Source organism: Acanthaster planci, unplaced genomic scaffold (genome assembly GCF_054643075.1).
Source record: "Acanthaster planci isolate LZ-2023a unplaced genomic scaffold, COTS_SCS Contig14, whole genome shotgun sequence".
Classification (NCBI taxonomy): Eukaryota; Metazoa; Echinodermata; class Asteroidea; order Valvatida; family Acanthasteridae; genus Acanthaster; species Acanthaster planci.
The window spans coordinates 202,522-218,870 of NW_028257638.1; the positions used below are offsets into that span (position 1 = coordinate 202,522).

A 16,349-nucleotide genomic window follows, 5' to 3' on the forward strand; every position below is an offset into this window, starting at 1 on the left:
ATTTTTTAAATGAGTAAATTCACATGATTTAAAAGAACGAGTAAAGAAAAAATTCTTTTTATAGCATGTCCTTCACTTTGCGGGATAATTTTCTTACGTTTTGAAATATGGAAATGAAACATTCTCTTAAGATTTTTTTTTCTCTTTTTTGGTCTGTCATTTCGATAACCTGTCTGGAGACTACTGTTTCCTTTTTCTGGTTAATTTGTCTTGTTAACGATATGAGCATAAACGGGGGTAATAGTAGTTTATTTTACTTTTGCAGTCCCTGATGACCCGCATAACTGATATTTGTCTCGTTATGTATTCGGATGTTTATCCCTGGTCCCTGCTACTGCTTATATTTACTTGTATTTGTGCTTTTGTTGTTTTTTACATAATTTTTGTTCAATTTTGCTTCGTTTGTTCTAGTGATGGTCAAATAATAAGAATAATTGAAGAGATGGTACCCATCACAATTAACCAAGGTAAACCTTTCGACCATTTGAAGACTATCGTCATATACACTGGCCAAACTAACTACTAAAACAGATTGACTAAAAGGTACAAGAGGGAAAAGATTACTAGCAAACATAATGACTGACCCAAGCTTTCTCCTTCGTTTGTGTAATGTTCTCTTGAATGTAGGAATATCAGAATGCAACATTCTTCAGTGGATATGTTCAACAAAATGACAACAAGATCAGTTGATTTTCACCAACCCTACAGTCACAAACAAAAGCTTAGTTTGGATTAGGCCTTATATAGAGCCAAATTCGCTGCAAAACCATCCAATTACAAATGGGAAACCAGGAAGCATAACTGCCCTAAGTATTCACCTTCATTAAATAAGACTTGATGCTTTACATGGTGGAGAATAAAAACAGGGCTTGTGGTTACATCATGTGGATAGATCTCCCTTGGAAGAGGTATGGTTCTGATAAGAACTGTAGAGTGTGTGCTTGACGTTTCATCCAGCATGCTCTCGTCATCCTCAAGAGTGGAGCCTGATAAGCCATGCTCCAGATTTTAAAGAACAATTGTACATGTATACAAAATTATGTACAAATATTGTTTCAAAATCTGGAACACGACTTTCATTGTTGGGCTCAAATCAGAACATGATATAAAGTGCTTACCGAGTGAGCTGTGTTGTCAGCAATGCCAATTGCCAGTGATGTGTTAAACTCCAGAAAACTGTCTCCAAGGGACTTGGTCTTGTCTCTTCATCAATGCTACAGCTAATAAAACCATAGAGTCAAGTAAACAAGGATCAGAGCCGAATAGCATACAAGTAGACATCACTGCGATGTCTTTATAGTCTTTAACTCTCATTTTCGTATTGACCTTTGTTTCAACTCTCTTCAATTGTTGGTTGATCAGCAAACACAACTCATGAAAAGTCATCATTCTAAAGCTTTGAAGCAGCCATTTTAAACCTACACCCCTTCTACTTTCTTGGGCTCTTTCAACAGCCCCAGAAAGAAGAAAATTTAGACAGTCCAAAATTGTCTGATTCAATAGGATTTTGTGTACACCGAAGGGGGTTGGGCCAAACACTCTCTGATATTTCACATTTTACCTGCCATCCAAACTTTATCAATGGTATTGAATTATGGCTCCCCATACACAGGTGTGTCACCCAGGTTTACACGAAAATTAAATTAATCCACAGAGAAGGACCTCCGTCCCTGTCAACTTTTGGAAAAGTGAAGAGACCTGTAACATAATGACGTCATGCTTAGTTTCCTAAAGCAGTGAGGTGGGAAGCAATAACTGTCCAAGTAAAAAATAATAGCTTGACGTCATTATGTTTTGGGTCAATATATGAAATATATATGAGTCCACAGGGGACTGAATCAGTGAATTATACCTTTGGAATAACCAACAACATTGGACCCACGTACCTTTTACCCAGCAGGCAGCAGCAAGAGATCAAAGTCCGATCACCTCAACAACGAGCACAGGAGCCCCATCATCAAGAATTTGGATGTACCATGAACAGCGGCTCACTCAGCGACTTGTGCTCTGGCTGAGATGGACACACACAAGTCATTACAAACATGCAAAAGGAAGAAATGACAATACAACATGAGTGCATTAGCTTGGATTAACTGATTCTCAGAGGGCAGTGGAGAATGAGAAAAATGGAGAAAGGTAAGTTATAAGTGCTTCCCTAAATGACCTTCTTCCAGGCATGTGGAACACCAAAGAATTATTGTCAAGATGGCTTACATCATACTTCCCAGCCAATGTTGAATCCTTGGTGTGTATGATAGAAGCCAGCCTGTGTTAAGGATATCATGAAAGAAACTCTGGACACACACATTATTTATTCTGCATGCTGCCGCCATAGGAATGGAGAGCCTCAATCTGGCAGATTGTACAATCGTGTCACTATCAGCTTCTGAAACATTGTCCAATCGTACGGTATAAGATCCAACACAGCATGCACAGAATGACCAAGCAACATACATGGAAATCACTGAACCGATTTTGTAAAGATCAAGATCGAGATTCTGCATGCTTGGGGCGGCAGCGTGCAAAGAGCGAATTGTACCTACTGTCGGCTAGCATGCCATATTGTAACAACCTGATGCATTGCACCTTTTATGTATTTGACACAGAAGGATGGCTTCAGTGAGTAAAAAGTTGGCTGATAACATAAAACAAGTCCAGATTTTTTCAAACAACCCTCGTGGAATGTGTACACTCATCCTTGTACGTGATTTGCATCCAGGAATGAGGACATTTCATTTCAGTACACTCCTCATTCACTACAAGCAGCCTGTAGATGCAGCTTCTGTCTTGTTTCTGTTCACTTTGGCACAAATTGTACAACCATACCAAAAAATCCCATCCATTTTTTGTAGTTTAATTCAATCCAACCTTAAAGGCTGGCGATTCTCATTAGTTGAAAACTTAAAAGACAAAACCCAAGGTCAAGATCTACAGGACAACCAGGCATTTCACTATTACCATAACCATGGACTAATATCAGAATATGATGTAGACTGTTTCCATACCTGTTGAGTAGTGTCGCCAGTGATAAGATATCTCTGATTTGTTACACTCCAGAGAACGGCCTCCAGGGACTAGCTTGTTCTTGTCTCTCTGTCAAACTACTGAAACTAGGGAAACTAAATAAACCATGTTTTAATTCCAAGCTGTATTACTACACACTCATGGAGGCCACTATTTCCAAATGTAGATTGCACTTTGCTATCAATTGAAACATCATTGAAAGGAAGGGCCTTTTCCTCAGACTTGTCAGCAGTGATTTAACAAATTACATCCATCTACTTTCTGCAGGTCTTAAGATCTGTTTTCAACCATCTACAGATGCAAAAACGCCAACAAAAAGTGTTGATCTGGGGCTATATTTAAACAATCTCACCTAATTTTTCAGCCAAACAATCTCTTCAATCTGCCTTGAGTAGAAGCACAACTTAATTGGTTGAAAAGCGCCATGTTGGTTGGGAGTATTCATTTTGTTGGTAGCGATGGGGCTGCACCTCTTGCATGTCCTAGTTGTTCATGAACAAGTGATGCACAGTTAGTACCAAAGGAGCCTCTGATGCCAAGAAAATGGTGTTCTCTCTCGGTCCAACTAAAGGCCAATACAGGAGATCACGGTCTGTACAGAAAAATTCCCAAATTATAAACAGTATTGGCCGTATCCTCCAAGGGTTTATGTGAAATCTTAGGATTTGGGGGATCATTTGAGCTATGTTAGCTTCCTATATATATGTCACCCAGTAATTGGGCAAAATAAATTTATCCAGCAAGGATGACCCCTAAATACAATGTAGACATAATGACGTCACACTTGGTTTACACACGACATGAGGGAACGAGTTCACAGGAGACTCAATCAGTGAATCATACCTTTGGGATGACCAATAACAAAGAATCACTCACATTTTACTTAGAAAGCTACAGCAATAGATCACAGTACAATCACCTCTACAACATTGGCCATCATCAAGATGGCCATTGGCCAAGAATGCAAGAAAGCAATGACTTATCAGTGGCTTGTGCTCTGGCTGAAATAAACGCACATAACAGTCATTAAACATGCAAAATGAAAAAACGGCAAGAAAATATGAGTGGAGGAGCCTGTTTGCCGATTCACAGAGGGCTTTGAAGGATCGGAAAGATGGAGAGAGCTGATTGAGAATTTGTAATTCACGTATGTGCACCCAGCACTGCAGGTGTACCAATTTAGTTAATACATGGCATTGTATGGGATGGCACATGACAGGAGTAGCCACAATCCGGTCCTGCCTCCCACAATATGGCTTCAAATTTTGATGAAAAGAGGCAGCGGTGGAGAGCCGTAGCCAGTGTTCGATACTTGTGCATGCCGTAGTCTCACATGGAGATGCCGCACCGTGTGTTGCCAACATAGAGTACAACATAAACTGCCCAAAATATTTCTTGTCAGGGCTTTTCTGAAGATATACCCCACATACATATTTGCAATGGATGTTTGTAATGACACACATGATAAAACCAAAAGTGCAAATGTTATTTAAAACATATATTGAGCGATTTCATACAACAGTGTCTTTAGAAGTGAGTATCATTCCGACATAAATAAACTAACTTCTACGCTATTTGAACATCAATTGGACTTTCGGTTAAGCAGTGTATTGTTGTGACAGAATAAAATCATGGCGAACCTGATTTTCAAGTTCTTGAATCTGGCTTTAATAACTTTTGCAAGCTAATGACCATCAGGATGCCCTTAATCAATGCTGGCTTCATATTTATGTGTTTCACATTCTGAAAACCCCAATTGCAAAAATATCATGATTTGTTTTGTACAAAGACGGGAATAAACAAATTTTTACTGCTCGAAAAAGACTACTGCACATTTGACTACATAAGATCATTCCCTCACAAAACAATCCAGCAAATGTCTCATTTCCATCACAAAAGCTAACTGGCATTCCAATCTACGACCCTGAACAATAAGTAAAACTAAGTTGAGGAAGGAAACATACATGTACATGGTAAGTGCTGCCACGTGAGCTGTTTCCATACCTGCTGAGTACAATAAAGTGTCAGAATACATCTCAGATGTGCAGCAATCCAGAAAACGGTCTCACAGGAGTGTTCCTCGTCTCTCCATTACTGCTACAAGTTAAGAAACCAAAGGAACCCCGTTAAAATCCCAGCCTGCATGCCCGACAGTCACTGTGGGGCCGCCATGTTTAAATACAGGGTGCACTAGTTACCACAGCAAAAGCAGTGTAAAATCAACAAAGCCAAGCCCAAACTTGTGGAGTTTGTTAAACGGAAATCTCATTATCGTCTTTGCCGTCATTTCGCTATTTATTTTCAATTGTTGGATGGTAAGCCAATGATATTTCTCACCTTTAAACTCACCTCCTGTGAAGTCACATTTGAACAAACCCGCCAACGTAGCCACACATGCGTTCTCGTGCGTAGGCATTGTTATCCTAATGCCCGCGCCACCGTGGAAAACTGGTCGTGGATCAACTTGCGCACATATTGACCAAACAGGGGATCAAACAGCACTGGTGATTGGCGTGCTTGAAATAGGCCCTGCACCACAAAGATCTGAAGATAATGGAAGTATTATTTTTTTTTCGTAAAGTATATCAAAAGAATGACCACTATTTGAAAGAGAGAAAGAAAAAAAACATCCCCCAAAACTGTATGCAAGTCAATTTGCATCAAACAAAAAACCATATATTTTAGCCTGGACGAACGCAACCGTCTGAGGCTTGGGCTTCCAGAATTACGGCTAGGTCTATTGTCTACGCGTCTCCACGCATTTCCAATGGAGCAAAGACCTAGACCTAGCTCTAGACAAGAGATTAGGATGCAGCCGTAGTTTGCATCATGACCGCAACACACACCATGACGTCAAAATACAGTCAGTCGTAGAAGAGATGCTATACGAGACGTTATCTACCAAAAATCACCAAAGTTACGTCCCAAATTCTGGAAATTCTAGCTAAATATGCTTTTTTAGGTTTCAATATAATGCCTCCTGAAGCGAAACCGATTCTGGAATTTGATGCATTTTGTTTATGGTCAGCTTTTTTGACACGGACTGCATGCATATGAGCAAACGATGGGCAACATAGAGTGGTACTTATTATTATATTACCTCGAGGGAACGAGATGATTTTGAGGGAACGAAACGATAATTCGAGGGAACGGAATTAAAAAAATCTTCATTGTGCCTGTCCCGTTAGGGGCTCCTTAGGTACTCGTAGAGAGGGACATCCAATGCAACTGTGCGTTTTTGCAAGTTGGGTCACACTCACTGTCCGACAGTAAATCCCCCCCCCATTACAAAAAACATGTACATACGATGTAGGGCGGAAATAATGCCGCCCGGCGCTCCGAAGGAACGGGTTAGCCTTTCGAGGGTTTTGTGTTGCTTTTCTGCTTTTTTTTTTTTTTTTTTTTTTTTTTGCTGTTTGGCAACAGCCAGAACAGCTCTTGCTTTTCTGATTAGCTGTTTTAGCATACCTGCCGAAGCAGGTATTGCTTTTCTGATTTTTTTAAAACTGTTCCAGCTGTTGCAGGGACAGCTTTTGCTTTTCTGATTATGAACCGTTTCGTCAACTCTAACGAAACAGGTATTGTTTTTCTCATTATTTTTAGTTGTTTCAGCAACTTTGCCGAAACAGGTATTGTTTTTCTGATTATTAGCTGTTTCGGCACCGGACCTTTGGACCATCATTCAAGGACGGTCCTAGAAGAAATTCACAGTGATAACTTATGTAGTTTATTTATTATTGATTTTTTAAGAATTAATTTTTCCCCATAGACTTTGTACACAGATTGCACACAGTTTTCGGACTGTCCTATATTAGGCTATGAGGGCGCTATTGCAGAATTACGGTTACACTGCCTGGGCTTTCAATTTTCAACAAACTGTCCTATATTGAAGCATGGATGGCACAACGTAGGGTTTGTACACACATTGTCCAGCGTAATGTGTGAGCAGTCCTCAACTTCGACCGAGAATTACTACCGAAAAAGAAATCAGACTAAATTTTCCCTTCCGTTCGATCGCAAATATACCCAAGTGTGCAAACGTTTTTCTACTTAATACAAGTGAACAAATAGTCTGTAACTTTGGCGCAAGATTACTATCAGAACGAAAGAGAAATTGGGTGCTTTACGCTGTGTTATTTTATTTGAAATATGCCTAAGAGTCGGAATATGAAGTAATATTTCATTTAAAGTGTTCAGTGTAAGTGCAAATCACGTGACATGGACTTAAAGGAGCAGTGTTTCCGCATATGAGTTTTTTTGCCCAAGACTTTGTACACGTTTTCAAGGTTCAATTTTAAAACCTTTCCGATGTTTGATGGTTATCAAAGTGACAGCCAACAAAGACCGACACACCAAAATTATTGTAAGTAAAGGACGTCATGATGATGCTATCTTTTAATTTATTCGTGATTTTTCAATATTTATTTTAGCCCATTGACTTTGTACACATTTTCAAGCAAGCATTTGGGTTAGTTTGAGAGCTTTGATCAACTTCAAAGTTCCAGCCAACACAGACCTTGATGCCAAAATACGTCCAAATTTATGACGTCATGATGACGTCATCGTGTGATTTATTATTGATTTTTGAATATCTATTTCAGCCCATTGACTTAGTACACATTTTTGAGCCACTATTTTCGTACCTTAGTAATCGTTGATCATCGTCAAACTTACACCAGGCACTAATTATACAACGAAGATAATTCTAAAATATTTATGTCAAGATGACGTAATCACGTGATTTGTTATTGAATTGTGAATACTTAAATATTCCATTAAATGTATAAAAACCCATATAAATTCAACCGTGGCCTCCTGCAACATTCTGTTTGCAGCAAGTGCCGTGTAGGTCAAATGACATAACCATTCCTTCCGGTTTAAACCGGAGGTAGGCTTATTGTTTGAAAGTGGTAAAAGCCGTAAGGTTTTTTTCAACATAAGGGTCGCTGTCGGTGTTAATGCTGGGTTGAAACCTTGCTTATATCTTGGAGAGGAAGTGCTTTGAGCAAATATTGAGCTCATTTAGTGATAACGTCATAAATAATTGCTTTTTTTCATGACGGACATTATCGGCGTTATCAACATGTCAAATGTTATTTAATTCTGCCTGGGTTCTACTTTTCCGTTGATTAAAAAGGCGCGTGACACCCGATGATCTGCGTGGGGACGTATTAAGTCCTGAACCCCAAACAGGACGGGTGATGAAGTCAATGACAACATCAGACCCTTAACTTGCAGATTCAGCGTGGCGACAGTTGCCAAAGAACGGAAGAGTAGTTTTAAAGTGTATATCATACAGTTCAACTTCTAGTCACAGTTATTAAAAGTGAAATTCATTTTTGCGCCAAAATGTTCAGGATAGTGCAACAGATGTCATCTCTAGTGGTCCTGCAATTTTTGTTCTTATATTTTGTACACAGAAAATGTGAAATGTGCAATCAATTACTCTTAAGTTAGATATTACCAAAGATTTTTTGGTTTTTAGTGTGCAATGCATATTTATGATTATGCAAATAACACGGGGTTCGAAGACCAACATCAGTGCAGAATACACTCTTTAAGGCAGATACCTTGAATAGAGAGTGATGAAGAGGGAAATTGACCTTATGTCATGATGACGTCATGAGCAGACAAGTCACGTGACATTAAATTGAACTCTTGAAGGCCCTATTTCTCCAGATGTACCAGACTAATCGGCTTCAAATCTTGCAGATATCTTGAGAAGGGGGTGCGCCAGAGGAATATTGACCTCATGTGATGATGTCGTCACCAGGAGACAAATAAAGTGACATTAAAGGGGAACTCTTCAAACTACTATACCTCGAAAAGTACGTGTCCAATGCGATTGAAACTCTGTGTGTGGCTTGAAAGGGAAGGGTTTTAGACGAAGCCAGAATTCCGCAAAAATACGAGGCAGTTCGAAAAGAACTCGCACTTCCTTTTGCAGATATTTCCCTAACTTCTGCAAATATGGATGTGTAACTTATAAGAATAGATAGGAGAACATGTGCCTTTTCAGATGACACCAAGATTGCCAGATTTATGTAATTTTAAGACCGTTTATGCTCGAATAAATGAAGCATTCTCTGTGTAGGATAAGGACCAGTGTAGCGTAGACGAAGCCAGAATTCCGCAAAAATAGGAGGCAGTTCAAAAAGAACTCGCACTTCCTTTGGCAGATATTTCCCTAACTACTGCAAATATTGAAATCAAGCTTATATGAATGGATAGAGGAACATGTGGCCTTTCAGATGACACCCAGATCGCCAGATTTTGATAATTCTTAGACCTTTTATGCTCGAATATATGAAGCAATCTCTGCGCAGAATAAGGGCCGGTATGGCGCAGACGAAGCCAGAATTCCGCAAAAATATCAAACAGTCAGACAAGAATTTGCACTTCATTTGGCATATATTTCCCCAACTACTACAAATATGGATATTAAACTTATACAAATAGAAAGGGGAACAAGTGGCCTTTCACATGACACCACGATTGCCAGAATTAGATAATTCTCAGACCTTTTATGCTCGATTACATGAAGCATTCTCTGCGCAAGATAAGGACCGGTATGGTGAAGACGAAGCCAGAATTCCGCAAAAATATAAGGCATTTGGAAAAGAACTCGCACTTCCTTTGGCAGATATTTCCCTTACTACTGCACATATGAGTATGAACTTTATATGAATGGATAGAGGAACATATGACCTTTCAGATGACACCACGATTGCCAGATTTAGATAATTCTTACACGTTTTATGCTCGAATATATAAAGCAATCTCTGCGCAGAATAAGGGCCGGTATGGCGCAGACGAAGCCAGAATTCCGCAAAAATATCAAACAGTCAGACAAGAACTTGAATTCCCTGTGCAGATATTTCCCTAACTACTGCAAATATGGATATGAAACGCATACAAATAGATAAGGGAACACGTGACCTTTCAGATGAAACCACGATTGCCAGATTTAGATAATTCTCAGACTTTTTATGCTTGATTATATCAAGCATTCTCTGCGTGGGATGAGGACCAGTATAGCGCAGACGAAGCCAGAATTCCGCAAAAATATCAGGCGGTTGGAAACAAACTTGCATTTCCTTTGGAAGATATTTCCTCATCTACCGCAAATACTGAAATCAAACTCATATGAATTGATGGAAAAAACATGTGGCCTTTCGGATGACACCACGAGTGCCAGATTTATACAATTCTTAGACCTTTTACGCTCGAATATATGAAGCATTCTCTGCGCGGGATAAGGACCGGTATAGCGCAGACAAAGCCGGAATTCCGCAAAAAAAAGAGTTCAGTTGGAAAAGAATTCGCACCTCCTTTGGCAGCTATTTCCCTAACTACTGCAAATATGGATGTGAATGGACAGGGGAACATGTGACCTTTCAGAAGACACATAGAGTGCCAGATTTAGATAATTCTCAGACCTTTTATGCTCGAATATATGAGGCATTCTCTGCGCAGGATAAGGACGGTCATAGTGTAGACGAAGCCAGAATTCCGCAAAAATATCAAACAGTCAGGCAAGAGTTTGCACTTCCTTTGGCAGATAGTTCCCTAACTACTGCAAATATGAATATGAAACTTATACAAATAGAAAGGGGAATGTGGCCTTTCAGATGACAGCAAGATTGGAGGATTTAGATAATTCTTAGACCTTTTATGCTCGAGTGTATGAAGCATTCTCTGCGCGGGATAAGGACCAGTATAGCGCAGACGAAGCCGGAATTCCGCAAAAAAAGAGTTCAGTTGGAAAAGAACTCGCACCTCCTTTGCAGCTATTTCCCTTAACTACTCCAAATATGGATATGAACCTTATATGAATGGACAGGGAAACATGTGGCCTTTCCGATTGCCAGATTTTGATAATTAGCAGACGTTTTATGCTCGATTATATGAAGCATTCTCTGCGAAGGATAAGGACCGGTATGGCGCAGACGAAGCCAGAATTCCGCAAACATATCAGGTAATTGGACAAGAACTTCCATTTCCTTTGGAAGATATTTCCTTAACAACTCCAAATATGGATATGAAACTTATATGAATGGACAGGGAAACATGTGGCCTTTCAGATGACACAGAGATTGCAAGATTTAGATAATTCTCAGACCTTTTATGCTCGATTATATGAAGCATTCTCTGCGCAGGATGAGGACCAGTATAAAGAACTGGCACCTCTTTTGGCAGCTATTTCCCTAACTACTCCAAATATGGATATGAACCTTATATAAATGGACAGGGAAACATGTGGCCTTTCCGATGACAGCAAGATTGCCAGATTTAGATAATTCTCAGACCTTTTACGCTCGATTATATGAAGCATTCTCTGCGCAGGATGAGGACAGGTATAGCGTAGACGAAGCCAGAATTCCGCAAAAATATCAAACAGTTGGAAAACAACTCGCACCTCCTTTAGCATATATTTCCCTAACTACTACAAATATGTATATGACAATTATACAAATAGAAAGGGAACATGTGGCCTTTCAGATGACAGCAAAATTGCCAGAATTAGATAATTCTTAGTCCTTTATGCTCGAACATATGAAGCATTCTCTGCGCTTGATAAGGACAGGTATAGCGTAGACGAAGCCAGAATTCCGCAAAAATATCAGGCCCTTCGACACAAACTTGCATTTCCTTTGGCATATATTTCCCTAACTACTGCAAATATGGATATGAAACTTATGTGAATGGATAGAGGAACATATGGCCTTTCGGATGACAGTAAAATTGCCATATTTAGATAATTCTCAGACCTTTTATGCTCGATTATATAAAGCAATCTCTGTGCATAATGAGGACCAGTATAGCTCAGACGAAGCCAGAATTCCGCAAAACTATCAAACAGTCAGACAAGAACTTGTACTTCCTTTGGCAGATATTTTCCTGACTACTGCAAATATGGATATAAAACTTATACAAATAGATAGGGGAACCTGTAGCCTTCCAGATGACAGCAACATTGGAGGATTTAGATAATTCTTATACCTTTTATGCTCGAATATATGAAGCATTCTCTGCGTGGTATAAGCACCGGTATAGTGCAGACGAAGCCGGAATTCTGCAAAATAAAAAAGAATTCAGTTGGAAAAGAACTCGCACCTCCTTTGTCAGCTATTTCCCTAACTACTCCAAATATGGATATGAAACTTATATGAATGAATAGAGGAACATATGGCCCTTCAGATGACACCAAGATTGCCAGATTTAGATAATTCGCAGGCCTTTTATGCTAGATTATATGAAGCATTCTCTGCGCAGGATAAGGACCGGTATAGCGCAGACGAAGCTAGGATTCCGCATAAATATCAAACAGTCAGACAAGAACTTGCACTTCCTTTGGCAGCTATTTCCCTAACTTCTGCAAATATGGATATGAAACTTATACAAATAGAAAGGGGAACATGTGGCCTTTCAGATGACAGCAAGATTGGAGGATTTAGATAATTCTTAGACCTTTTATGCTTGAGTATATGAAGCATTCTTTGCGCGGGATAAGGACCGGTATGGCGGAGACGAAGCTAGGATTCCAGAAAAATATCAGGCCGTTGGACACAAACTTGCATTTCCTTTGGCAGATATTTCACTAACTACTGCCAATTTGGATATGAAATTTATATGAATATATAGGGGAACATATGACCTTTCAGATGACAACAAGATTGCCAGATTTAGACAATTCTCAAACCTTTTATGCTCGAATATATGAAGCATTCTCTGCGCTGGATAATGACCAGTATAGCGCAGACGAAGCCAGGATTCCGCAAAAATATCAAACAGTCAGGCAAGAACTTGCACTTTCTTTGGCAGACATTTCCCTAACTACTGCAAATATGGATATGAAACTTATGTGAATGGATAGAGGAACATATGGCCGTTCAAATGACACCAGGATTGTCAGATTTAGATAATTGTCAGACCTTTTATGCTCGATTATATAAAGCATTCTCTGTGCATAATGAGGACCAGTGTAGCACAGACGAAGCCAGGATTCTGCAAAACTATCGAACAGTCAGACAAGAACTTGTACTTCCTTCGGCAGATATTTTCCTAACTACTGCAAATATGGATATAAAACTTATAAAAATAGATAGGGAAACATGTGGTCTTCCAGATGGCAGCAAGATTAGAGGATTTAGATAATTCTTTTACCATTTATGCTCGAATATATGAAGCATTCTCTGCGTGGGATAAGGACCGGTATAGCGCAGACGAAGCCGGAATTCCGCAAAAAAAAAAGAGTTCAGTTGGAAAAGAACTCGCAAAACCTTTGGCAGCTATTTCCCCAACTACTCCAAATATGGATATGAAACTTATATGAATGAATAGAGGAACATATGGCCCTTCAGATGACATCAAGATTGCCAGATTTAGATAATTCTCAGACCTTTTATGCTCGATTATAGGAAGCATTCTCTGCGTGGGATGAGGACCAGTATAGCGCAGACGAAGCCGGAATTCCGCAAAAATATCAAACAGTCAGATAAGAACTTGCACTTTCTCTGGCAGCTATTTCCCTAACTACTGCAAATATGGATATGAACTTTATATGAATGGATAGAGGAACATATGACCTTTCAGATGACAGCAAGATTGGAGGATTTAGATAATTCTTAGACCTTTTATGCTCGAATATATGAAGCATTCTCTGCGCAGGATAAGGACTGGTATGACGGAGACAAAGCCAGAATTCCGCAAAAATATCAGGCCGTTGGCCCCAACCTGCATTTCCTTTGGCAGATATTTCCCTAACTACTGCCAATTTGGATATGAAATTTCTATGAATATATAGGGGAACATATGACCTTTCAGACGACAACAAGATTGCCAGATTTAGATAATTTTCAGACCTTTTATGCTCGATTATATGAAGCATTCTCTGCACAGGATGAGGACCAGTATAGGGCAGACGAAAGCCAGAATTCCGCAAAAATATCACACAGTCAGACAAGAACTTGTACTTCCTTTGGCAGCTATTTACCTAACTACTGCAAATATGAATATGGAACGTACACGAATGGACAGAGAAAAATGTGACCTTTCACATGACACCAAGATTGCCAGATTTAGATAATTCGCAAGCCTTTTATGCTCTATTATATGAAGCATTCTCTGTGCAGGATAAGGACCGGTATAGCGCCGACGAAGCCAGAATTCTGCAAAAATATCAAATAGTCAAGCAAGAACTTGCACTTCCTTTGGCAGATATTTCCCTAACTACTGCACATATGGATATGAAACTTATACCAATAGATAGGGGAACATGTGGCCTTTCAGATGACAGCAAGATTGGAGGATTTAGATAATTCTTAGACCTTTTATGCTGAAGTATATGAAGCATTCTCTGCGCGGGATAAGGACCGTTTTGGCGTAGACGAAGCCGGAATTCCGCAAAAAAAGAGTTCAGTTGGAAAAGAACTCGCACTTCCTTGAGCAGCTACTTCCCTAACTACTCTAAATATGGATATGAAACCTATATGAATGGACAGGGAAACATGTGGCCTTTCAGATGACACCAAGATTGCCAGATTTAGATAATTCTCAAACCTTTTATGCTCAATTATATGAAGCCTTCTCTGCGTGGGATGAGCAGCAGTATAGCGCAGACGAAGCCAGAATTCTGCAAAAATATGAAACAGTCAGACAAGAACTTGTACTTCCTTTGGCAGATATTTCCCTAACTACTGCAAATATGGATATGGAACTTATATGAATGGACAGGGAAAAATGTGACCTTTCAGATGACAGCAAGATTGCCAGATTTAGATAATTCTCAGACCTTTTATACTCGATTATATGAAGCATTCTCTGCGCAGGATGAGGACCAGTATAGCGCAGACGAAGCCAGAATTCTGCAAAAACAGGAGGCAGTTGGAAAAGAACATGCACTTCCTTTGGCAGATATTTTCCTAACTACTGCAAATATGGATATGAAACTTGTATGAATAGACAGGGGAACGTGTGGCCGTTCCGATGACACGACGATTGCCAGATTTAGATACTTCTCAGACCTTTTATGCTCGATTATATAAAGCATTTTCTGTGCATAATGAGGACCAGTATAGCGCAGACGAAGCCAGAATTCCGCAAAAATATCAAACAGTCAGACAGGAACTTGTACTTCCTTTGGCAGACACTTTCCTAACTACTGCAAATATGGATATGAACTTTATATGAATGGATAGAGGAACATATGACCTTTTAGATGACAGCAAGATTGGAGGATTTAGATAATTCTTAGACCTTTTATGCTCGAATATATGAAACATTCTCTGCGCAGGATAAGGACTGGTATGACGGAGACGAAGCCAGAAATCCGCAAAAATATCAGGCCGTTGGCCCCAACCTGCATTTCCTTTGGCAGATATTTCCCTAACTACTGCCAATTTGGATATGAAATTTCTATGAATATACAGGGGAACATATGACCTTTCAGACGACAACAAGATTGCCAGATTTAGATAATTCTTAGACCTTTTATGCTCGAATATATGAAGCATTCTCTGCGCGGAATAAGGACCGGTATAGCGCAGACGAAGCCGGAATTCCGCAAAAAAAGAGTTCAGTTGGAAAAGAACTCGCACTTCCTTGAGCAGCTACTTCCCTAACTACTCTAAATATGGATATAAAACCTATATGAATGGACAGGGAAACATGTGGCCTTTCAGATGACACCAAGATTGCCAGATTTAGATAATTCTCAAACCTTTTATGCTCGATTATATGAAGCATTCTCTGCGTGGGATGAGCAGCAGTATAGCGCAGACGAAGCCAGAATTCTGCAAAAATATGAAACAGTCAGAAAAGAACTTGTACTTCCTTTGGCAGATATTTCCCTAACTACTGCAAATATGGATATGGAACTTATATGAATGGACAGGGAAAAATGTGACCTTTCAGATGACACCAGGATTGCATGATTTAGATAATTCTCAGACCTTTTATGCTCGATTATAGGAAGCAATCTCTGCGCAGGATAAGGACCGGTATGGCGTAGACGAAGCCAGAATTCTGCAAAAACAGGAGGCAGTTGGAAAACAACATGCACTTCCTTTGGCAGATATTTTCCTAACTACTCCAAATAAGAATATGAAACTTGTATGAATAGACAGGAGAACATGTGGCCGTTCAGATGACACCAAGATTGTCAGATTTAGATAATTCGCAGACCTTTTATGCTCGATTATATAAAGCAATCTCTGTGCATACTGAGGACCAGTATAGCTAAGACGAAGCCAGAATTCCGCAAAACTATCAAACAGTCAGACAAGAACTTGTTCTTCCTTTGGCAGATATTTTCCTAACTACTG

The 16,349-nt window shown here is 39.6% G+C and overlaps 1 protein-coding gene across 17 annotated transcripts in view; it reads right to left on the minus strand.

The window, feature by feature from the left end:
* Positions 1-14,661, minus strand: part of LOC110990803 (uncharacterized) — a 46,446-nt gene extending 31,785 nt beyond the window's left edge. For 3 of the 17 annotated variants that reach the window (XR_015423834.1, XM_087131794.1, XM_087131775.1), the window contains exons 1-7: positions 14,587-14,661; positions 12,028-12,100; positions 5,374-5,568; positions 5,029-5,121; positions 3,006-3,616; positions 1,887-2,011; positions 1,119-1,220 (exon numbers count right to left, since the gene is read on the minus strand). The gene's annotated coding sequence lies outside the window, so the exon portion shown is untranslated. The other 14 variants (XR_015423835.1, XR_015423833.1, XM_087131782.1 and 11 more) reach the window with 14 other exon arrangements.
* Positions 14,662-16,349: the final 1,688 nt, after the last annotated feature.